The sequence below is a fragment of the Chrysemys picta genome, chromosome 4 (genome assembly GCF_011386835.1).
Source record: "Chrysemys picta bellii isolate R12L10 chromosome 4, ASM1138683v2, whole genome shotgun sequence".
NCBI classification, from domain to species: domain Eukaryota; kingdom Metazoa; phylum Chordata; order Testudines; family Emydidae; genus Chrysemys; species Chrysemys picta.
In genome coordinates this window covers 59,030,917-59,055,882 of record NC_088794.1, presented here as the reverse complement: position 1 = coordinate 59,055,882, position 24,966 = coordinate 59,030,917, and the positions used below count along the sequence as shown (strand labels likewise).

Here is a 24,966-nt window from a genome sequence, read left to right as displayed (position 1 = left end):
TTTTTTCTCCCTTCCTCTCGTGTTTGGACCAGTCTGCCAAGCACAAAAAAACCCCAAACAAACCCCCCCAAAACCCCCCATCCCGACCCACCCAACCCAACCCTCGTGTCAAAACAGGCGTTTAGGGGAGCCAGCTGCTTTCTCTGTGCTGCCTGGGTCACCCTTAAGGGGTGTGTGCGTGTGCGTGTTTCTTGGCTGGTGCTCTGAAGGGCATTGAACGTGTCTGGTCGCTAGCATGCCCCGCGCCGGTGCAGCCGAGGGGGGGACTAAGTTAAGAATGGGGGGGGGATTTGCCAAGGAATAGGGTGGGTGGAGGAGGGGAGGGGAGAGAAAGACGCGGGAGGCGGGCGGGGGGGGGGGGATGTGGGAGTAAAGTCCTACCTGGGATCGGTGCCAACTTCCTGCACAGGGTTGCAGACCCGAGGCTGAGAGAGCCCACCAGAGGCGACGCTTCTCTCTTGTCACGGTTCCAAGGCGAGATGAAGGCAGCGGGAACAGGTACAGCAGATGCTGAGCGGCCTTGTTTGCCAGGGTGCTGCTGGCTCGGGTGGTGGCTTGTATTTAAATCCTGTGCTTGTTTGTTTGCTTGACTTGCCGGCGCGGCCAGCTCTGTTTCTCCAGGGCTCCTGCCTTCCAAACTGTGCGCAGGGCCCACCGGGGCTTGGGCTGGAAAGGAGTGGCCGGTGCCGGGGTGGCAGGGGAGCCGGTGGATTTTGCTCTCTCCTCCTCACCCCTTGGATTAACATGCAGAAGATGCGCCTGTCACTTAGCCTGCCGTCAGCGCCTGTTCAGGGATGGGTGACGGCTTTGTTCCGCGCTGCCTGGGAAGCCGTGCCAACTCTCCGACTTGGCAGTCGAGCCAGAGTGGGCAGGGTGAAGGCAAGGAAGGGAGAGAATTATTGCCGAGGCTTCCAAAGTGGCTGTAGGCCCGTTTCCGAGCACAGCAGCTTTTTCACTGTGCATCTCTCGCTCGCTCTCTGTCGCAGGCTGGTGCAGACAAAACGAAAACGTGTTTTGTTCTGCTTTTTTTGGCATCTGCCCAGCTGCGTTACCAGCCCCATCTGCCCCTCCGCCCCCTACCCCCACTACTTAACCCCCTTTTATTATCGGCACAGCCCCAGGTACTTAAAGGCAGCAAAAAACGATTCTTCCTCTGCGGTAAGGTTTTTCGCTATCGATCTCTCTTTTTGGGTGTGTCTCGCTCTCTCTCCTGCTAAAGGACCCCGCCACCTCCTGAAAACCAGGAAGGATTTATTTTTACGCGGACGTGGGGCTGGCATGCTGGGGAGGTCGGGGCGGGGGGGGGGGGGGTAAAAACTGGCCTTTTGTTTAACCTGTGTTGATCTAAAGGAAGCTTGGGTAACTTTTCTGAGCATGGCTCTCGGAAGAGCAGCCAGAACGGGTTTTTTTGTATTATTATTATTTTTGTTTTTGTTTTTTTTTAAATCCAAGCTATGTAATAAAGAGGGATTGTCCCATGGGCACAAAGAAAGGCAGCCCCTGAGTGCTGGAATTCCTGCCAGCGTCCCTTTGTGCCAGCCTCTGCTCGGCCTTTGGTGTCTCGTTTGGATGAAGCCTGGCATGCAGGCACCGCCCATTTCTTAGCGCCGAGCTGTTAGGAGAAGGAAAGGGGAGAGAGAGAGAGAGAGAGAGGAGAGGGGGAAAAAAAGCTGCCTTCCTCAAACTGGCCTTTCTCGAAAAAGGATCCTTCCCCGATGATTGTCCGGAAAAGCGGAGCTAAATCCAGTGGCTACTTCAACAACCAAACTATTCTCCTCCACGGTGCGTCTCTCTCGCTGGCTTGGTACGAAATCAAACCTAGCTCTTACATTTATTGTATTTTTTTTTTAATTTTAAATAACGTTTCATTTGTCCAAATGCTCAGTTGCTTTATTGTTGCTGCAACCCTCACCCCTCCTCTTCCTTTTGCTCCTTCGGTCCTTGGGGCTAAAACATCTGCCTTTAAAAAAACATATATTTGAAACAGGATTCGATGATCATTTTTTTCTTTGGCCTCTCCTTCCCCTCCACCTGCAGATTGGGCCATTCGCAGCTGGTCCTTGGGGCTGGGTGTGTGTTTCTTTTCGCCACCCTATGCAACGCAGAGGGAAAATGTTGAATCATGTCGGATTTGCCATTCAACATGGCAGCCGCAGCTAACGTGGTAGAAGCTTACAATGCGGAGCCGACCCTTGGGCGCGTGCTCCTTTTCCATCGTGCGGGGACGGGGTGGGGTGGGAGGGAATCCAGCACAGGCTGGGGCAGAGGGGGAGAATATTTGGGGGGGGATTTAATCTGGAGTGAGGGAGAAGGAGGGAAATAAGATGGCTGGATCCTCTCTCTTCATTTTGTGATGCGTTAACTGTTTAGAAGCTGGCTCGTTTTTCATCCCTTTGGCTTGCTTGGCGGAGATTCGGGGGGGCCTACCGGGGCGCGAGGTCTCAGCGGGGTGGGATGTGCCTGGGGATCTTTCTCTGGTTTGCCCAGTTGTCGCCCGGAGGTGGCTCAGGAATTGTTAAGGTGCCAAGAGAAGGCGCGAGGGAGAGAGCGAGGCATGCGGGAGGGATGGTTTCTGGAGTGTGGTGGTGGCCTTCGGAGAAGGACCTGGATGGGGCTTTATTGAGCGGAATCTGCCCAGATTACAGAGGCATCTGGGAATGCTGGGCAGGATTACAGAGCGCACTTTGCAGAGCACACACTTTGTCTCCCGCTGGAGAGCTCCTCCCTTTGTGGGGCTAGACCCTGTCCTCCCTGGCAATCGGTGTAAATCCAGAGCGATTCCACTCCAGACTCTGGCATAACGCAGCTCAGGATTTTGGCCCGGCCTCTAAAAATCTGGCCTCTTTATGTCAAACTTAATTTAGGCCTGTTTCGTACACAACAAAAGCAGATTGTTTCAGTGAGAGCAACAGATTTCCCCCCCACACACACCCACTGCGCCTCCCTCCCTCCTGAACTCTTTCTGGAAATGTTTGTAAGCAGTAAGGATATCCCTCTTCCCACCCCCACCCCCCCCGCGCCCCAAAATACATCCCCCAGAAAGCCCCTGCCGTGTGTGACGCACGGATATACAGTGAGATCTTAAAATTGGCCTCTGTTTTTTCTTTTAAGGAGCATGCATGCTGAATACTAAGCACCTGGGCCTGGGTTCCCCAGCACTGCTGCTCTTAACCAGTGCTGCGTGCAGGTGCTCAGATACTATGGTGTTGAGGTGATAGAAGAACCTGAACAGAACAGAGTGAAATGCACTGAGGGTCCCTTTTAAGCACCGGCAAACTAGGCCTTTCGTTGAACATAAATAGAGGCTCCCCTAGGTTTTGTCTCCCCTTCTGCATTCCTACAGAGACATAAACTGGGCTCTGAAAATCCTCTTTTTCACTTCCGGATTGTCACCCGCTCCCAGCAGAACGCTCACCACCTGCTCCCGCATGGGAAGTGAGTATGAAACGATCCCCCTCTCCACCTTCGGCCCGCCCTGGCAAAATGTGTAAGAAAGTCAAACCCCTTCTTTAAGGTAGCATTAAAATATCCAACTGAGGAAGGAAAGAGAAATGCTTTTCTGGTCTCCTTGGATGTGAACCAGTTAGGAAGCCATTGGGGACTAGTAGAATAAGGTGACTGGGTGCCAGGACTCCTGGGTTCCTCGCCTGGTAATGTATTATTTTTATTACAGTAGCAAAGTCGGGACTGCATTGTGCCAAGTACTGCATGACTGTAGATAAGTCACGTAAGGCCAAATATTTAAAGATATTTAGGCCTCTGAAGATGCAGAGAGCTGCCTAGTTAGATTTTCAAAAACATCAAGGTGGCTAAATCCCATTAAGTCAATCTGGCCCATAAGCCATATTCTGTACAGTGCTGAGCATACAACAGACAATTAATACATCATAAGTTTTCAAAGCCTCAGTTTCCCCATTTGTTCAATGATCTGTAGGGACACAGGATGGACCATTTTGCTTTTTGAGATGCCCGCCAATGAGAGTCCTTTTAGAAGTGCTGTGGGTGGTGACTTGAGTGCTGATGATGACCATGTAAACGGGACCCTAGAAATAATGCATTCGACTCAAAGGACGATAGTCCAATCCCAAGGCCTGATTTGCATAAGCATTGAGTGCCCATAAGTCCAGCTGAAGGCAATGAAAGCTGCAGATGCCCAGCACCTCTGAAAAACAGGACATTGGGTTTCCCTTCAGATACATTTGGCAGTCAAGGCTTGATGCTAACTTGAGCGGGAGCTAGGGCTGCTCAGGAGTTCTCAGGATCGGGCCCCAAAGTGGACTTCTGGTGCCAGCTGAAGACCTGGTCTAAATCAGCCTAGTTCAGGGCTTGTCTACACTTGAAATGCTACAGTATCATGTCACTGTAGACACAGCCTACGCCAACGGGAGGGGTTCTCCTGTCGGCATAGTTAATCCACCTCCCAGAGAAGCAGGAGCTAGGTTGACGGAAGAATTCTTCCATTGACGGAGCACTGTCTGCACCAGCAGCTAAGTCGGATTAATTACGTCACTTGGGGTGTGGACTTTTCACATCCCTGAGCGACGTGGCTGGGTTGACCTAACTTTTTAGTGTAGACCAGGCCTCAGTTGAAGTCAATGGAGCTAGGCCAGTTTACACCATCAGAAGATCTGACTCTTTAATGATAATGAGAAGGGGACTCTTTAGCGTCTCCATTCTCCCCAGCAGATTATTGTTACAAATACAGCCTAGGGGCAGGGACATTAATTTCCCAAGCTGCATGAAATGCTACTCCTCCCTTTTTCTTCTTAATAAGAAGTCATGAGACCTCATCCAAAGCCCACTGAAGTCAACGGGAAGACGCCCATTGACTCCAATGGGCTTTGGATCAGGCCCTTAGGGCGAGGCGCGAGATCTGAGCTGGAGCAAGAAATTTCTGACGTGTCCTAAGCAAAACATCTGGCACCCCTGCAAGCGCCCTTCAGGGCTCTGCCAAGGGACGCAGCTGTTGTGTTCTGTACGGCGAGCAGCAAAATAAGACTTGAGCTCCCAGACCGTGGCTAAACGATAATAATAAATTCTTTAAATTAAGAGGGAATTTGCAATTGGATCATTGTGTCTTTTACTGGCCTTAAGTTGGAACTTGCTCAAAAAGACCTTTGTGGTGGTGGTGATAGTGTTGTATTGTAACATGAGTAGGGAGTGGGGCCCAGATGGCTGAAGGTCTTTAGGCACCTAACTCAGTGGGAGGACCAGCACCTTTGGAGGTCCCCACGCTATTGCTGCTTCATGACTGGCTCTGCTCTGCTGCTCACTATCAGGTTCCCCTTCTCCTCACTGCTCTAGGTTTGGGCAGTGAAAAATGCATTGATCCTTAAGGAGAGGCTCCCAGGATTCTCTGCACAGCAGCACAGCCCTGTCCCTTCGGCTTGTCTGAGTGAATGGTTCTTGCCTGGTAGATTGCTCCACATGGACCTTCAGCCTCCCCCACAATCCTAGGGTTTGTGCACTAGAGCATGGGGGCACCTCATTTCTGCTCTCTGCCTGATGGGCAGTGTCCAGGCTCGGCTCAGCCAAAACTGCCCTGGAGGCACAAGGGCTTTCCAGGTCATGGGGTCCTAATGGAACTTATGGGATGTTCTAAGGGCCAGGTGGTGAAGAGTGTGAGTGACTTCCGCTGGCCTGAGAACTCATGGGAATAACATGATCACCACCGAGTATTCGGGAATGGGGGGGAGTGTCTCTCCTTTATCCCTGCCCTGGCTTGGGCTGGACCCCTATATCCCCATTGCATACAAGCTCTGGATACAATCCGTGCCAACTGGGGGCTGGAGGGGAGATAGGAGAGTTTGGGGCAGTGCATGGAATCTCAAGCTTTCAGCTACAGGGACTCAAGGAATGACTTTGGGGGAGTGTGTTTATGGGGGCAGGGAGGGGGAATAAGCTTGTCCCAACCCTGCAGCAGGCATCTACGGGGCATTTTAAAGGGACTCTCTGGAGGAGGAGGAAGGAGAACCCTGTGTGTGCAGTGGGAGGAGAGTCCCAGCAGCCCCATTGGAATGTAGGCTGGCTCCCATTCAAGCAGCTGGTCTCGAGCAGGCAGAGTTAATCATTGAGGGACAAATGCAAAAGAGGACTGTAGCTGCTGATTTAATGGCAACTATTTACACAGCGGAGTTCCCTGGAATCCACCTCAGCTTCCCCTTTGTGCCAGAGGTGCCCAGCTGGCCCACTAGCAAGGGAACAAACAAGCTAAACGGCAAAAATACATGCAGACAGAATCTTTGTTGCTCTTTGCAGCCAGCATTGCAGGCATGCTGGGCTCGTCTGTCTCATGAGCTAAGCCAGGTGGGGGCCGAGATGGTAGGTGGCTGCCAGAGGTGTGCAAAGGAAACCCAGATCGCTGCAAGGCTCGTGATTCACCAGCTGGGTCTCTTCCCTCTGAGGCAGAACTGTACCAATGCACCAGTGCTGAGTGAGTTGTAAAACCCTTGCAACCAGTCATGTTCCCCTTGTATAGAGTAAGACTATTGCTTAGAGTACTGATGTTGGGTCTGGTCCATTATATTCCACCTACCCTTAGATTCCCTCTGAATTTTCAATACATTGAGGGGTTCTTGACTCCTTTACTGGGCAGGGTTGCTGTGCACTGTTCAACGCTTGCTATATTTCACCCCAGAGGTAGCTGCATTTCAGTAGAGGATGCAGCGCTTCCTGTGTCTTGCCCAAGGTACCTGTCTTACTCTGTACATTTGCAGAGCTATGTTGAACATATTAATTAACAGCACAGTCTGTAGCATTTTGGCATTCTTCAGGGGTGACGGCCGGGGCAATAGAAACCTCAGACTTGTTGTGGGAGCAGTTTTCCGCTCCTGAGTCCCGCGGGATGCAGGAATCCTGCAGGTTTCTTTGCTGAAGGAGTTGCTCCTGTGAATCCAGCCCGCTCCCCAGGCTTTAGGAGATGCAGGGAGGAAGGAAGAGCCATAACATGAGGCTGCAAAGTAAGGGAAGAACAGAGCATGGAGCATTTGAAACTGATGTTTGAGATAGGCCCCAAACCTTAGCCTGGATCCAAACGCCCCAGAACTCTGTGGGAGTTCCCATCTGGATCTCAGCTCTGCAGCACAGGGCCCGTCTTTGGGAATTATCTGAGATGGGGTTTCCAGGTGAAGGGGCCTAATGCCCAGAGACATGGAGGTGGACTTAGGAGGAAATCTTTCAGCTGGTGAGTCTGGAGTTCACAATCTCCTTGTGAAAGTGCCCGTCTGTTTGTCCTTACACATCAGCAGTGCTTCCCCAATCACAGGTAGAAGCCTTCTTTATACTCTGGGACATTTGACCAGCACAGCTTGACATCAATAGCCAGGACACCTTACCACACCTTGACCACCACCGCTGTCTAATCTTCCCCTCCCAGCCGGCGATGCTGCTCAGCGATTCAGCAGGTCAGAAACGGCTTAATGAGAACTACGGCTAACTGAATGGCAGTGTCAGTCATAGTATGGCCGTTGTGAATTGCAGTAGTGACCCAGGTAAAATGCCCTCTCTACCCATGGAAGAGCAGATATCCCATTCGGGGGGGATCAGAATCTGCGTTATGATCCCTGAGTTGTCTTTGGGGTGCCCTTTCTAAGACAGTTGTAGGCTCTGAGCTTTCCAGCTAGTAGCTCCTCAACTTCTCTCTGAGAAGTTCAAGGTGGATGATGTCATCATGTTCATCCCCTCCCAGGCCAGTGCAAACTTGCTGATCATCACCAAGCTTTTTAAAAAGGGGGCCTAAAGTTAGGTTCCAAAGTCCTTATACTGTACAGAGGTCTAAATAAGGGGCCTGCTTTTCAAAAGCGGTGAGTACCCAGCAGCTCCCATCAGGCCTAAATAATGGGAGTTTGGAGCATATCTTTATTTAGGACTCCAGGTTTTTTAAAAACTTGTCCTACCCTGATAATAAAAACTTGGCACTTATGTAGCACCTTGGCAAAAGTGCTTTACAACTGCTGGGCCAGTGTCTCAGCTGGTGTGAATTAAGTTAATGGAGGATTTGTCCCATTAATGCCATGAGGTACAGTAGGACAGTAACATGATGACTTCTGAAAGGTCACCCAGCAACTCAGCGGCAGAGCAGTACCCAGTCCTTCTGTTTCCTACCCCTGTGCCCCATCCCCTTGATCAAAGAATCATAGAATATCAGGGTTGGAAGGGACCTCAGGAGGTCATCTAGTCCAACCCCCTGCTCAAAGCAGGACCAGTCCCCAGACAGATTTTTGCCCTGATTCCTAAATGGCCCCCTCAAGGATTAAGCTCACAACCCTGGGTTGCGTAGGCCAATGCTCAAACCACTGAGCTATGCTTCAGTGCGTGATTATTTATTATTTGCAGTGCAGTACATCCTAGCAGCCCCAAGTCCTGGACCAGGTCCCCGTTGTGCCAGGGGCTGTACAAACCCAGAACAAAAAGACCGTTCCTCCCCAAAGAACCGACACTCTAGGCTCAGTGTCATTTTAAACGTCCCAAGTCGTCGAGCTTCTGACATTTCCTCACTGTTCCACAATTCTTACTGAAGAGCAACAACATCATTTTCAGCTGGAAACAATCTGAGGGACTTGTTATGAATTAAACATTTCACTCGATGTTCGAGGGACGCTAGTAGCTTAGGCCCAAAATTTAACCTGTTCTAAATCCTCTCAAAATTGGATGGGAGTGTCCTCTGGATTCTAAATTTTATCATTCTATGATTCTGATATGCACTCGTTTGTCATCAAGGGATGAATAAAAGCAAACAAAAGCTGCAGTCCTTGTTTTGCATAGGCCCTGCCCTGTTCTGTGCTCTGCCACTGCTGAACTCCAAGTGATCCACCCTATGCTCCGGGCCATGCTGACATCCTGGAGGATGGCAGAACACACAGAAGGGCATGGAAGATCAACAACATAAGAAGCACCAGGTTAAAAGCAGTCGGTGTTGTCCAAACAGCTGATGGGACAAAACTGAACAGGATTCCGTGAGTTGGCAAAGAAATATGAACGACAAGCCTCTGTGAGATTGTTAGACACAATGGCGAGGAAAGAGAAATGCAGCTGTTTTGGGGCTATGTTGTATGTATGTGTGTTGCAAAGTGGGAGCTAAAGGTAGTCCCCCTAGATACTTATTTTAACACTACTGGCTAAATTTTTAAGAATTTTGCATGCACAATTATGGAGCTAGATTTTTGAAGAGTCCAGCACTTTGGGTGCAGGGCTCTTCTGAAAACCTGGCCATAGTGTCATGCTGGAACAGCTAAGTATGTTTGAAAATCTGGCTCCTAGTTAGTTCCCATTTAGGCATCTGAGCTCTTTCAAAAATTCAGCTGTAAGGGCTGATCCATTGAAAGATTTCCATTGAGTTCAAAGGGTTTTGGATCAGGCTGTGGGTGCGTAGTTGTCCAACTGTGGAGTTAGGTGTTTAACTCTAGGAAGTTTGAAAATTTGACCTATAAAAATGAGTTAATTGTTGTCCCTGGACATTTCTTTCAAATCAGGAGTAACTCAGTTGAAATCCATGGAATTACATACCTGCTGTGAGAGGAGAATCAGGCTCTATTTCTTTTATAGGGCCACAGACATGTGCCTGATCTTAAGTCCCCAACAAGGCAAATTGTCACAACTTCATGTTCCATCCATCCCTCCCACTATGGCCAGTACGTTTAGGCCCAGCTCCAGGATCGGCCAAAAGAGACAAGGGCCACCTACGTGTGCTGAAAACTAATGAGTTAAACACCTGTGCAGCAAATGCCTGAAAGCTCTTTAACTGGAAATGCAGTTCGATGGCTTATGGTTAAGCCCGTTTCAATCACTGGATGGCCATTTCTTGTAGTGGAAGGATCGAGGCTGCTGTATCTGTTTTCTTCATTAACATATTAGATGCATCTGTTAGACCTCTTAAGTTAGCTCTGCAAGCCAGGCATATGAAGGCAGATTTCCCTTTGAGGCACAAATACCTTTTTTTTTTTTTTTTTTGCAGCTCCAGGCAAAACGTTCTTTGTGATAGAAAACTAGCTTTTTTCCCCCTCTCCACCCCACACCCACCTGTGTACAAGAACTCTGCTCTAGGGAGGCAATTTTCTCTGCAATGTTGAAGTGCAGAATTCAGATGGAATGATTGGGAAAGGATCAATGCAAGAGTGTCACAACCAACACTTCTGCCCCTGCTATGACACCCTGTCATGGTAGTCGGGTGTTTGATTTAAATACGTCAGAGCTAGATTATGAGCCCAGCCTGCCCCTGAGAGTTGACTCTGGACTTTAGCAGTCATTCGTAAATCTAATTGCTAGGTGGCCCTATTAGCAATCATGGGCAGACATCTAGACAGGTCTGAGGCTGCATAAAACGCCTGATTGCACTTTCGATGTGTGCAACACAGGCCTACATCTAAAGAAGTTCGACCTACAGCATCCACATCTACTATGCATCCAAATCCAGTTTGGAATGTGTCCCGGTTATTTGATCCAGGTGAAAGCATCACTCTTTCTAGCTGGTGGAGGTCTTCTCTCAGTCGGTGAGCTTTCTGGAAGGAAGAGAAGGAGTTGGGACTGGGAAATCATCTAGAATGAACTCTGGGCACAGTTCAGAGGCGAAGTCACATGTACAAGTTGAATGGGCTCTGGCTGTAGGCCATAGAAGTCCCTGAACTGGATTTCTGTGCCCAGCTGGGATGGACCCTCAGTGCCATCACCACGAGGAGAAGAACCTCAACTGCATTTCTAGGCTCCTGTGTGATGGATCCTGAGAGGAGAGGGCTCTGAACTAGGTCAGTGGATCAGTAACTTAGACTGGGCTCTGGGCGCAGCTCTTACTTAGTAGCTTCAAGAGTTGTGGAAATAGATCTTGAAAAATGAAAACAAGATTGATTTTTTCCCCAGGACTGGGTGCACTCTGCAGATTTATACTAGTTGGAAGCCCACCCTTGTTTGAAGCCAGTCTTGGCTTCATAGTATTTAGCACCTTAAGTGCTTTACTTGTTCAAAGCATTGTAGGGCATTAGCTAATCAATATTCCCAGCACCACAGGGAGCAGGTGTTAATCTCCCAGATGAAGAAACTGAGACACCAGTAGGCAAGGTGACTCATCCAGTGAGTCGGTGGCAGATAGGACATAGTCCCTGGGAGGGACTCCAGCAAACATCCTTGCTGTGGGAGTTCTCTGAATGAAATCTTGATGCTGGGGAGGCCCGAAGGCTGGACCACAAGATGGTGAGCAGCTGATCTCACTAGCCTTAGTCAGTTGTAGTGGGAATAGGGTGACCAGACAGCAAGTGTGAAAAATCGGGACACATTGTGGGGGGTAATAGGAGCCTATATAAGACAAAGCCCCAAATATTGGGACTGTCCCTATAAAATCGGGACATCTGGTCACCCTAAGTGGGAAAGACCAAGGCTGAGATTCAGGGATTTGGATCCCAGTTCCCACGGTTACTAATTGGAACTGTGCATTCAGATCCCCAAGGCAGCTTTGCAAACCCAGCCCTAAGGGCTTCGGTCGCAGATTGTTAGGGGTGATAGGTATTTGCTTTCTCCCACCCCAGTACAAGGTTGGGCCAGGCTGTCCCTTTCCCATTCAATTGCTCTGCTCTGCCAATCCCCAGCAGCTCCCGTCTGGCAATACCCTTTGCAGTATGTCTCTCAAAACTTAGGTGGGGAGATGTCTGGCTTAGTCGCTGCCTACCTCCATGTAGAATATTCTGGGACTTCTATTAGTTGCACCGAGAATTGATGTGCATTGCCATTGCCTAGCTCTCACTGGAATGAACAGGAGGCAGCTCCTAGTCACTTGCAGTGGGATTTGGATGCCTAACTGAAGCTCATTTGAAATCCCAGCCATTGTGGGCAAAGTATATTTCCTTTACTGTGCAAAAGTCCCCCCGGGGAAGTGCCAAGGCAGCCTGCAGAACAAAGACCATTGAGCCTAGACAGAAGGCTCTGGGCTCTTGAGCCAAGTGATCCTGGTGCTATTACGTGCATGGTGCACAGAGCTCAGCTATCAAACAGAAGCAGCTCTGAGCCACTCCCATCTGGCCCTGTTGCCACGCTCTCAGTTAGAGGGAAACAAACCCAGTGGATCTCTGATGAATGAGGAAATTGCACCAGGTTTTATTTTTAGCCTCGTTTTAAATAAAAGCTTAACAGCTGCAGCCGGGCCCAGAAGAGTTCACACTGAGGACACTTTGTCTGCAAGGCAACCTTCTCTGAGAACATGGGCTATGGGCCACTGAGGCAGCCTCCCAGGCAACATTACAGTGAGGATGGGGGTGAGGGTCATGAGGGAGATGGTGCATGAATGGCAGAGACAATTAACAGTGCTTGAGTCACACTCTGCCCCAGAGTGCTTGCTGTGTCGTCAGTGTAATTTAGTCCAGGTACTGTGTGCATGTACACTATTGGCATTTGCATGGCTACACAAGGAAAGGGACGATTGTACAAGCAAGGATGCCAGCAAGAAGGAGGGTCCATGCATGTGTGAGGAACATTGAATGCACGGGTGTGTGCATGCTAGGGTGATCAGACAGCAAGTGTGAAAAATCAGGACGGGGGTGGGGGTAGTAGGCACCTATATAAGTTGAAGCCCCAAATATCAGGACTGTCCCTATAAAATCAGGACATTTGGTCACCCTAGTGGGTGCGTGTCTGCACAAGGGAGGGAGTGTGTGTGTGCCTGAGCCAGTGATGGGGCTTGAAGGTGTGTTTGCACAAGCAAGGAGCATGTGAATGGGTGCAGGAGAGGGATGTTTAACAGCCAGGCTGCAGCCCCACCAGGACAGAAAGAGGAGGGCTTTTTAAAAAAGATAATCGATCTTGGACCATGTCCTGCATAGCACTTTTCAGCTGAAGATCTTGGGGGACGTTGCAAAGGTGGATCAGTTTCTTTACCCCCATTGTACAGATGGGAGACTGAGGCACTGGGCGACTAAGTGACATGCCCAATTAACACCCTTCCTTTGGGGATTTTGCCATGGCATCTTTAAGGTTTTCAATCTCTCCGCCAGATTTTGGCATTTACAGTCGCTTCAGCCTGGGTGCTGGAGCTCATAGTTGGAGCAGGGCTCTCACCCATTCCAAATTCTGAGGGACAGTCTTGATTCCCATAGGTTTGTCCTGCATCTTGCAAACCAAAAGACTGAGAGTGAATTTATACTGGGCTATGCACGAGACGCCACCGGATCTCATGGTGTCCTTACAACGTCATGATGCGCTGGGCCGTTACAATGCAAGAGCAGGAGGTGAGGGTACCGACGCCATGGATAGAAGCAGAGAGGGTTTTGCCAGAATCCCAAGACTCACTTGCTAGCAGGGCCCTAAAGATGAAGGTGGCCATGGCCATTGTTGTTGTCATGGTGTGTCAGGCAAGCACAGTGTTTTTTCTGTTTATGGAAGACCGCTAAGCTATGGAGGTTCAACACTTGCTACCACCCACAGTCCTCTTCGTCCAGTCGGTCTCGGAATCGCCCTCAGCTCGAGACCTGGAAGGATCCACACCTAGGGTGAGGTTAATCTCAAGGGTGAGTTCTGTCCTGGGCCTCTCTGCTGAGTGTCGACCAGGGGTGGAGATTAGTGGTGTGTTGGAGAGGTGCCTCACCCCAATTTGGGCTTCGCTCTGCACTTCTCCTGTCCTCTCTCCCATAGACACGCTCTCTCCCCTGCCGCCCTACAGGCCACTGCTGCCAAAGGGAGGGAGACTTTAGACTGAGCCTGGTTTGTGAGCTGTGTCCCCAGGCAGTAGACCAGGGAGCCTGGTAAAGCAGGCTGATCCCTAGTGTGTTCTGCATGGGGCTGATGATGTTGCTGGGGGGATTAAATGAAATGCAGGGCTGGCACCAGGAGGGGACAAACCCAAAGGTTATAGTGATGGCTGACAGATGAGCCAGCCTCCTCCCTTCAGATGGGGAGTCCAGCTCAGCCTGCTCTGTCCCCACTCATGATTCAACCCTCCACTTCCTGCTTTTCTTTCTTCTTGACCCATTCAAAGGGGTGACGCTCCAGCTCTCTCCCCATGGGCCTGTATGTAGTGTAACATTGGACAGGTGCTCAGAATGCATCCAGCTTCCCTTCTAGTGAGGGGGCAACGGCGCGAGGGCCACCCCTGCTCCCTCGGGCTCCAGTCCTTGCCATGGGCTTAGCTTGGCAGCAGCACTTCATATGCTATCTCACCGGGAGTTTCACTTCTGTGGAAGGCCGGGCTGCTGCCTCCTCGCCAGGCTGGAATAGAAAAGGAGACGTGGATGATGAATGCAACAAGTGCCTTTCCTTCATCACAGTCCCAGCATTAAGTCAGACCGGGCTCCCTCTAGCCCCAGAGAGTGCAGGGCGGCTAATGAAAGCCAACAGCATTGGATTACTTGCAAGGTCCTGGGAAAGATCCTTCTCCCGATTCCACCAGAACAGACCACCAGCCCCAAAAGAATCTGCCCCAGGTTTGGGCCCTTTGCCTGTGCCTGAGTGGGAATGTGGGGCCTTTACTTCGGGCGGTGTCGGGCACTACCGAGTGGACGTGTTCACTAGCACTGAGGTACTTTAATATCAAGCATCGAGGGCCTGATCCCATTGCTTTCACTTGGCTTAGGATCCAGCCCTAGTTCAAGAAGCTCCCAGTAGCTGGGGTGTTACTAAATACATGGCTCTGGGAGCACAGAACAGTGGCAGGTACTATGCCAAACCATTCTGTATTGCTGCTGTATCAGAAACAAATTGGTGTATCGGGGAAAGCTTAGCCTAGCTAATAAATGCCAGAAAAACGTTTTCCCCCGCAACTGCTATGCAGCTGGCATAAGGAGCCAGTCTATAGGTTGTACTATCCCTATTGCCAATGAATCTCTCTCCCGAGGGCCCCTTTGCTTGCTCTGGGCTCCCCGCCCCATGCCCTTACGTGGGTGTTATTTGCACAGTTTCCTGTCCAGGGAAGTTCAGGAGTCTGACATTCCCGGGTTGGTTTCCGTTCTCCTGCTGTGTTCTCATCAGGAGCTTTTACACAGAGCAAGCCGGGCGTCCCCTCTGTCCAGGTGGATGGACTGAGTAGAACCCCTGCCTGTGCTGACAGCCGGGGCGGGGGCACCCACCTGGCCTTGGGAATGCTGTGTTACCTCTTTAAGTTTAGCAGATTCAAGCTCAGTCGCCTATAACAAGTTAGAAAGCTTAGGACCTGATCCGTTTCTCTGCTGCTGCTGGGCTGGATGGGCCGTTCCCTCCCCAGCGTCAGGAAGCAAGCATGCAGCAGTACATCTCTGCGGAGCTTTGATTCCTGTCTAATTTATACTCCCCCCACCCCCACCCCTCACCCTCCTGGTGTGCGCCTCCCCTCCCTTCCCTTCTCCCTCCCATTCCGGAGCAAACAAAATGGCTGCTGCCGGGCCATTTTGTTTGCTGTCTGGAAGGGGGAAGCGAGGATGCTGGGACTTGGCTCTTGTCGGAGACGGCGGCCATGTTCGAGCCTAACGCTTCTGTCTCTACGTGGCACCGGCTGTAACGGAAAAAAAAGGGACCTGTTTGGAAGGAGACCAAAGTCGGAGACAGAGAGTGGGTAGTTTTGGCGTATGCTGAGCATTGAAAATGCCTAGGTTTGCCAAACTGAGCTATTGTGTTATCAATATAGCGCTACTTGGTGCATGCAGAAATGTGTGGCTGCACAGTATAGCCGGATGGAAAGGTTTGTTCGGTATATTCAATAAAGCAACCCTCCTTTCTTGTGTGTTTATAAAATACCAGCAAGTGCTATTGTCTAATTTGTTTTTGGACGGGCAGGCAGTATTACACATGGGCTCGGTATGATTAGAACCGATCAATGCCTTTAACCTGTTGTGTGTCCTCTTGCTGTAGATGAAAATAGGATTTGACCTTTCCTCGGATCCAACAACACATGGATTTAGCTAAAGTGATCTCTCTGGTTTGGTTTGGTTTGGTTTGTTTTAAATGCCTCCCCTTAAAAATTTTCATCTCAGCATTATAATAGGTGAATTTATTTTAAAAATATGTCTTTCTTGCTTTTTTGAGTGCTAATAGTTTAGTTATTTATTGTGCTACTGGTGCGGTACTATAATAACAAGATATTTCCTGTACCAAGATGTGACCTTTAAGGTGTGATATACGGTGGAGACTCCATGAAAAGTGGTATGCTGTGAAAGTTGAGGGGAACTTGGTGCTGTTCCCATACGTTTCTGTGCAGTATCATGGCAAAGGTACCAGGATGTGCATCCCAAAAAAAGTAGGTTTATTTTAAGTATGTCTGCATTTTCCCCCCAAGTAGCATGATTGTGTTTATTAGCTAACAATCACATTGCTCAGTTGGTCCGTGGACATTCAGAACAACATATCTCAGTCCAGCAGCAATCAGATTTCGCTAAGACAGGCGGTTCATTGGTTTTTGGTGATAGTATCACCTTTCTTTGGGGGAGTACGTTACAGCACCAGATACTTTGAAAAAGCAGCCTGGGTCGAGGGCAGCACGAAGAGACTTTTATTTTTTGAAAAGAGATTTGCCTCCATATGTAAATAGTTTTGTCATAAAAGGACGAGGTGGACGGTTGCGACGGAAATGGCGATCACGCAGCTGGTACTGTATCTGCAGGCTTGGGATGTTTGGTTCTGATTTTAAATGAAAATACTTTGGACTGTATACAATTGGCGCTGTGCATTATTTGATACCGTGTGTGAGTAATGTCTCAATTCTAACAATATCTGAATGAAACCCCTATGGAAAAGCTCTATAGAATTTAATAGAAAGCAATCTTCTTTCTGTATAGGGTAACCAGAGGTCCCGATTTTATAGGGACAGTCTCGATTTTTGGGTCTTTTTCTTATATAGGCTCCTATTACCCCTGACCCCCTGTCCTGATTTTTCACATTTGCTGTCTGATCACCCTATTTGTGTAGGATTTTCAAACCAGCCTATGGACTTTAATAGAGAATTCTATCCTTCCTATCAAAATCTATAGAATTGTTAAAATAGAACAATCCATAGGGTCCCGTTCTCTATTAAAATTACTCTATTTTAGAACAAATGTCGCTAGACTTCTATTAAATGTCAACAGAACTTTGCTGGTTTCATTCTAATAAATTCTATAGAACTTTTTTGCAAGGAAGGGCAGAATATATGGTAAATATACTGATTGGATGTCTAGCTAATGTGTTATCTTTGTGGTCACTCTTTATATTTAGGGCACATTTGTAAAGGGTTTCTAAAAGGTTAATAAAGGATGAGTAGATGTAATAAGCATGTTACAGATATGAATAGTACATCCATAGAAAATGGTATAGATTCTTATTAACAACCTATTGACGTCCAGAGCAATCTCTAACATTGATTAGCCGTTTATAGAAACATCTGTTAATCATGTATTAGCCCTTTATAAATGTAACCTCATTATAACGTGTGACCTGTTTCATTAATAAAACATGGAGGAGAAAAATTAACACAGATGCACCAAGACGGTTATAAGAATGAATTTTAAGAATCTCTGCTTGCATTTCTCTCTTTGCCTGTATACCGCACGTCTGATTAACTCTTGAAAGTGTATTATTTTAAGTCACACTCTTAAGTGCGGAGTGTGAAATGAAGTTAGGTTCAGTTGCTTTTCTACACCAAGTTAAACTTCCCTTAAAAATACTTAAGGGAGACCTGTTGCTCTCTTTAGCTAGTTTGGAAATGATATTTTTGTCTTCAAGTGGGGACAACTCCAGGTGAATGCTAGACCACGGGCTGCTTTTCTATAGTCAGGTTTCTCACTCTGCTGGCATGTACAATTGAGCCTGATCTAAATGGTGCCATTCCCAGATGCGCAAAACCAATACCATATTTTCACAGGCAGCATGGCGAATCAAAACACGTAAACAGCTGCCGTGAGTCAAGGAAATGAACTCTGATAGGGACTACAGACAGCAGAAGAGGCTTATACAGACAAATGATGTTACTGCAACAACAAGAACTTCTCGGGCCGTTGAAAAGTTTGGGACTGTCATTTTTTTTTTTCCACCTTAGCAAAACAGTGAGGCGAATGCAATGCTAAGGGGCTGCATGCTTCCATATAGGTAAGTGTAAGGAAACAAAATGGCTGACGGGCAGCCATTTTGTGTCAATGCAGACAGCTGACTTAATGCAGATTTTTTTTTTTTAAAGTTGGGGCTGGTTCTGTCCCAGTTCAGCTGTTGCTTGGGGAGATTGAAAAGGTTGTAAGAGAAGCAAGGCCCTGATTTCTTGCTGGGAAACTCCACCTGTCCCCAGATCATTTTGGCACCGTCTCGCTAGGCCTGTGACTAAACAAAAGCTGAAAGCAGTGTCTGCTTTTAAAGCAGCTAATTTGTTGTTTTGTGGCTCTCCCTTCCACCCTCCCCCCTTCACTCAGGACTCTTTAATAAACCAGATCAGCACCTCAAACCTTCAGAGCCTTTCCTGATATTTTCAGAACCTTTGAGATGATCTCAGTATCTCGCCGTGCCTCCAATGTTTTCAGATCAGACCGTTGACTCGTGCTCAAACTTGCCTCATATGCTGATGTTTAAAAACTCTGAGGACACCATTATGGGGCTTCTCTTAGGGAATCTGAAGTGCTGGTCATGGTCAGTACTGTATTGATCCCAAACAAAGGAAGAGCAGCCATTTCCCCCAGAAATTAGTATGCACCAAATTCTTTGCTACCCTGAGGAACTTTCTGTTACTATGGGCTTTGGGGGAACCTATTAGTATTTCATCTGCCCAAGCCCTCATCCCCAAATGAATTTAGATTCCCATGTATAGTGCTACAGATTCCTCGCTAGGTAATAGTGTGAGTATTGGAATCTTGGGGTTGTTTCTCTCAGAAACTGTTAGACACGAAGACGGAGAACCAAACTTTTAAAAACTCATGTTGGTTTTCAGTTTGGGCTGATTCTGGTGCATTTGTATGTGCATCTGGAAGCGAAGAAGCTGGTGTCACTTCCTCTGAATTCTCTGTTCAGAGGGTAATGTTTTCAAAACAGTCAGTGGGACCAGATTTTAAAAGGTATTTAGGTGCCTAACTCCCGCTGAAATCAATGGGAGGTAGGCGTCGAAATACCTTTGAGGATCTGGACCTTACTGTCCTGAGATACCCTGGGGGACCATCCAGTTTGTAGCCATTCAGCATTCGGAATCTAGACTTGGTATTTCCTAAAATGTTCAGGCTTAGCTGATAGCGATGAATGGGTCTAAGCTACGGAGATGCTTGCATTGAGGATGCAGAGACGGAAAATGTTTATCAGAGCTCTGATCAGCCCAACTGTTAGCTGGGAGATGCGAGGAAACTGGGAAATTTCAACCCAATTTCCCCAGAACAAGTGGTTGCTGGAATAGATGTGAGTTGGACAGAAGATTCTGAAGGTATCTGGGCATCTCGGTGCTTGCCCACTTTTCCAGAGTATACTTTCTCTCTTCCTCTGCACCTTCCCCACTATTGTTTTGAATTAACTTAACTACTACAGTAACTTACTAGAGTTGGTTGAAAAATTTTCATCAAACCTTTCGCGGGGAGGGTGAAAAATATCTTTTTGACCAAAGCATTTTTTCCCTCTGATTTGGTTGAAATTTTCTTTCTTTTTTTTTTTTTTTTTTTTTGGTAATAAAATGCTGAAAATTTCAGGGAAGAGGGCTTTGGTAAAAATGTTTGGCTTTGGGTTTTTTTTTTTTTAAAAAAAGGGAAATTTTATACTGGAAACAGTTTTCAAAAAGTGATTTTTTTCAGGTTTTATTTTTCAATTGAAAAAATGAAATGTTCACAGGAAATTTAAAAAACCCACAACCCTCCACATTATTTTGAAAGTTTTCCACCAAAATAACTGGGATTTTTTTAACCAGCACTATAACCTACACTGAGGGTCAGATTTTCAAGGGCTCAGCTGTCATTGGACCACATTACGGACATATTTTCAGAAGAGCTCAGCACCCAATGTGCATCCAACATACTGAGCAATTCTGAAAATCTGGCCACTTTTTTTTAAGTGCCTAAATAAGAGGTGAGGCCCAAATCCTCAGACATATTTAGGCACCTAATTCCTATTGAAATCAATGGGAATTAGGTGCTGAAATACCTTTGAGGATTTGCACCTGATCTCTTTAGAAAAAATGGTCTACATGCTCACCTCATCTGTTGTGCTAAAATGAGTGGTCTTTTTGCTTATGCCCCAGATGTTCTTTGCCCTTCCAGAGAATTTTAGTTTGTTTGCAGCTGGCTATTGTTACTACACCCAGATTTGTTAATTTTCTTTAAATCAAATGCACCTCCCAGCCGGTTTGCATCAGTATTTGGGCAGCTGGGGAATAAAAATGGTGCTGATTGTATGCTAAGTGGAAGAGAAATACATCAAGCACTTGGGATTGGATGAAAGCCAGCATGTTTTCATCCCTTGTTAAACTTTGCCCTCCTGTGCTGCTGCCCTCTTATAACATTGAAGGAACATTGTAGCTCGCATTGGTGCATTCACTAGCTCTGCAAATGAGCTCTACCTAGATGTACCTAGCACCAGGTACATTGGGAAGCTGTATTGTACCTGCTTATATCTAGTCTGTTCATCTAACTGGTACGCTCAGTCCCTCAGCAGATGTGTTCTGCCTTGTCTGACCTGCTCCATTTCTGTGGCCCTGCAGGTGTGTTCTAAACTCACCTGGTCCATTCAGAAGTTGCATTCTAACTGGATAGATGGTACCTGGTAGACTTGCTACTGCAGCAGGGACATTCTACCTGCATGGATCTCCTTATATTCAACAGTCGCGCTGATACAGTTTACAGCGGGTCCCTGGGTGCCGATGGTACGTTCAGAAGCACTCAGATAGTTCAAGTGGCTAAAGTTTGCAGGCAACTTAATTGCTGTCTGGGGTTCATTTGGCCTGTGCAAATCAAAGGGCATTTAAGGAAGGAGAGGGAGCCCGAGTGAGGGGCGATGGGGGTAGGACTAATGCTTTACACTCGCTGTTGCCTCAGTCACCACGAAGGCTGACCCTGCTTGTTCTTTTCTTTTTGCAGAACCCACATGGCCCACCTCCTCCTCCCAGAGCTGGCACCGCCAGGATGGGCCATCGCGGCCCTATGCTGTCCTTGAGGCTGAGGTAGTAGATTGAATAGTTGTGGAGTCCTACCCTCCCTTTGAGCTAACTATACAATCTACTGTCTTTCCTAAGGAGACAGTCAGGTCATCACACAACCATCTCAGTGCTGCCGGTGGAGTCGCAGCCGAGCTCGAGCGCACCCCTGTGCCAGGTTGGGGCTGTGGCGCTCAGCAGGCCTCTGTACTGCTCTGTGGAGGTGAGGTAGTAGGTTGTATAGTTTGGTGGGAGGGATTTCATCCCATTTCAGGTGATAACTATACAGTCTATTGCCTTCCTTAAAGAGCAGCAAAACGGCTTGAGGAACGGCCCAGCCACAGAGCTCCAGGGACATCCCCTCTTTCCAATGAGGGCTTCAAACCAGGATGTGAACAACCTCTCAACGTTCTTCTCCTGCGGTGTCCAGAGTCTTGTCATTCTGGGCCTATCACTGATCTCAGGCACGGGAATAGAAAGCCATCCGCTTCAATTAATGCCCATTCATCCATTTTAAAAGTGTAAGGTGCCAGGGCAGCGAAAGCATAGGTTAGGTCATGGGTCGGCAACCTCTGGCACGCGGCTAGCCAGGGTAAGCACCTGGCGGGCCGGGCCAGTTTGTTTACCTGACGCATCAGCAGGTTTGGCCAATTGCGGCCCCCACTGGCCGTGGTTCACCGTCCCAGGCCAATGGGGGCGGCGGGAAGCTGTGGCCAGCAACATCCCTCGGCCCGCGCCGCTTCTCGCAGCCCCCATTGGCCTGGGACGGCGAACCGCAGCCAGAGGGGGCCACGATTGGCCGAACCTGCCGATGCGGCAGGTAAACAAACTGGCCTGGTCCGCCAGAGTGCTTACCCTGGCGAGCCGTGTGCCAGAGATTGCAGACCCCTGGGTTAGGTGGTGCGTTACTATTCGACGGAGTCATCAGATGCCTGTGTTTAGAGCTCACTCTTTTCCAGGAGATGAGACCAAGCTCAGAAGGATTTGGACCCCGACTCCAGTCCACTCTTCCCCAGAATTCTGGGGTATTTGGATACACTGTTCGGCTCTGGGTCTGCTATAGAAAGTTGAGGACTGGACCCAAAGTTAGGGTGTGGATCTGGGCATCTAATTTAAGCCTTTTATACAACAGGGCCCAGCTGTGAATGTTGGGTCTGGATCTGGATCCAGTTCCAAACTTAGCGAGTGGTTTGAGGGCACTGGGGACTGTTCTGGTTTGGCCTGCAGGCCCCAACTCGCAGAGTTCGGAGCTGGATTTGGATCCAAGGCTGTGCCTTGACTGGGGTTTAATTTGCTGTGTCCCATCTCCAGTGAATATAGGATGCATTTTGTCCTGTATTTCAGCACTATTAATGCAAGAGAATCCTATACACTGAGACTGTATGATTTTGTGCCATGAATATAATGCTGTGAAGGGAACTGCCCCTTGTCTGGTATTTGTTTTATGTAGTTTATTTTTATTGCCTTGAAACAGAGGTGGTAGGAGAAGTAGGACCTTCTACACATAAAGCAACGTGTTTCAACCTATTCATAATCTTAGCAGCATAGGAATTGCCAGACTGGATCAGACCCAAGGGCCATCCAGTCCAGTATTCCATCTCCAACACCAGCCAACACCAGATGCTTGAGACGAAGGTGTAAGAACGCAGAGTAGTAAATGTGGAATAATCTGCTCCCCCTGAAGGTCTCATCCTGGTCTCTAATAGTTAGAGACTGAATTAAGATCTGAAACACAAGGTTTAGTATTCCTTCCAAAAAAATTGTAATTAATTATGATGATTCTCAATATCCACATAATTGTCCAATCCCATTTTGAATCTTGGTAAGTTCTTGGCTTCAGTGACATTAGGCTGGTGTTCAGAGCTAAATGGACTCTAATAACATGTAGTAGAGTTGAGCAAATAACTGATTTTTTTGGTTTGTTGGCCAAAACAAAGAGAAATTGTTCTGGGTCATATGAAATGTTACGTTCAACACAGAACTATTTCCCCCGATTTCTGATTTTGTTACGTTTTCGGGTGTTTTTTACCCTTTAATTTTTTTTAAACCAATCTAGCTAAATTTCAACACGAAACCTTTCCAAATGAAAAGTTGAAACATTGCAGTTAAAAAACAGTCAAAATGAACCACTTTGACTTTTCAGAAAAATGTTTGTCATCGTTTTTTAATCAGCTAAAACTGTTTGCTGAACTGAACCCAAATTCATTGATAGCTTTGGTTGCCTCAAAACTGAATTTTTCAGTGAATAAACTGTTTGAGTGAAACATTTCACCCAGCTCCAGCTCAGGTGGATAGCTAGCTGACATAGGAGATAAATGACAACACAGATAATAAGCTGGGCACCTGCTGTATTTTCAGGTGGCGTCATAAAAGCTGACTAGGAAACAAAGGTTATAATGAGGGAATCAGAATGTAAATAGAAGGAACCATCATATAAAACCCAGGCTAAGAGCTATGAAGGGAGCTCCAGCTGTTTGGTTTGAATCCCTGCTCCACATACCTAGGATCTTGGTTGGGGAACAGATGCTGTTCAAAGCCACAAGGATATTCACTAGCTCACAAGAAAACTTGCTGTTCATTATTTGTAGTGATGTTTGACATTTGGTTTTGAATTAGTTGGAGAATTCCACTGAAATTTTGGATTCTAATAAAATATGAAAATAGGGATGCAGATTTTTCCCTCCTCTCTTTCCCCTCTTTTGTGTTTTTCAACTTGCTCTAGTTATTTGGTCTTTATTATTGGTGTGTTTACAAATCAGTCCTCCAATCATAGAGCAGAAACAATACTGTGTGACTTCGGTGACCACTCACTCACTGTGAATAATCCCTGTGAACGAACCCATAGGCTGGGATGGGTTTGTTTCAATCTATCCACCAAATCCTTATGAATAAAGCTCATTGGTGGAAAACAGGAACAGGACACAATTGGTCACCGTGTTTATTTGCAATTGCTCAGCTCTACCAGGAGGTAAATGGCTGGGGAGAGTGAAGCACAAAGGAGTTGAAGCAGCATCTAGGCCTTATCCCCACGAGGGGATTTGCGCTGAGTGCAAAAAAGGGCTGTTGGGCAAACCCCTAGGGGCTATTTGCACTGATAGCATTCACCTGTGCTACACTGCACCAGACGATATCACAGCTTACAGCAATTTAACCTGTCTACTCAAGGGGTTTCCCTGAGCGACTAGCCCCTGATGGCTGCAGTCGGGGCCAACTGGAGTCTTGTGTCCAAGGGAAGGGATGAAAAAAGCATGAGCCTCAAGGGGAGCCAAAAATGGGCCTCCATGAATCCAACATTTCCTGGGCTCCTACGTGAGTTGTACTTGGCCGCCGGAGCTGACCCTATTCTCCATGCTGGGCGCGCTTGGGGATGTGCCCTTCGCCTGCCTCGGGCTCCCTGCGGGTGCCACCTGCCAGTCCTTTGGGCCAGCTCGCAGTGGCAGGGCACTACCACCTTGGCCTCTCTGGCGCACAGGGGTCCTGCCTGATGAATGCCCCGAAGGCCACTTCACCAGTGCCCTGCTGCAGGTAGACCCTCTCCGCCTGGCGGTCACCATAGCAAGCGCTGTCTCCCCAGAAACCCACCGTGCCCTGCCTTGGAGCCGCTCGCTGCGTGAAGAGCCTGGAACGTTAGGCAGGGACTTGCCGAGCCCCAGAGCGCGGAGGGGGGGGAGCGGGAGGGAGAGCGGAGCTGCTGGCCGTTAACAAAAGGGGTTGTGTTTGAAGGCTCCAGCTGCCATAGCAACATGGCTGAGGAGAAAGAGGCCGAGCTGCCCCATTCTGCAGCCTGCAGCGCAACTTGGGGAACCGAACGCAGCCGACGAGAAGTGGTTAGTCTCCAGGAGCAGGGGAGCATGAGGCAGCCTGTCCAGCAGGCTCCCCGCTGCCCGCAAGGCCTGGCTGTAATGGGGCGTCGGACTCAGACAGTTGGTACGTTGGCTTCTCCCAGCCTGGTGTGGGACCCT

The 24,966-nt window shown here is 48.2% G+C and overlaps 1 protein-coding gene and 1 long non-coding RNA gene across 3 annotated transcripts in view; one reads left to right on the top strand and one right to left on the bottom strand.

Moving 5' to 3' along the window:
- FGD2 (FYVE, RhoGEF and PH domain containing 2) overlaps positions 1-746 on the bottom strand; it is a 60,945-nt gene extending 60,199 nt beyond the window's left edge. Inside the window, exon 1 of the mRNA XM_065595047.1 lies at positions 382-746. The gene's annotated coding sequence lies outside the window, so the exon portion shown is untranslated. The remainder of the gene's footprint in view (positions 1-381) is intronic.
- A 914-nt stretch (positions 747-1,660) lies between these two features.
- LOC135983402 (uncharacterized) lies at positions 1,661-19,945 on the top strand. 2 transcript variants are annotated; one of them, XR_010601015.1, is made up of 2 exons: positions 1,661-1,782; positions 3,112-19,945. It is a non-coding gene; the product is annotated as an uncharacterized LOC135983402 (long non-coding RNA). The 2 variants fall into 2 exon arrangements; XR_010601014.1 differs by having other exon boundaries at positions 1,666-1,804.
- Positions 19,946-24,966: the final 5,021 nt, after the last annotated feature.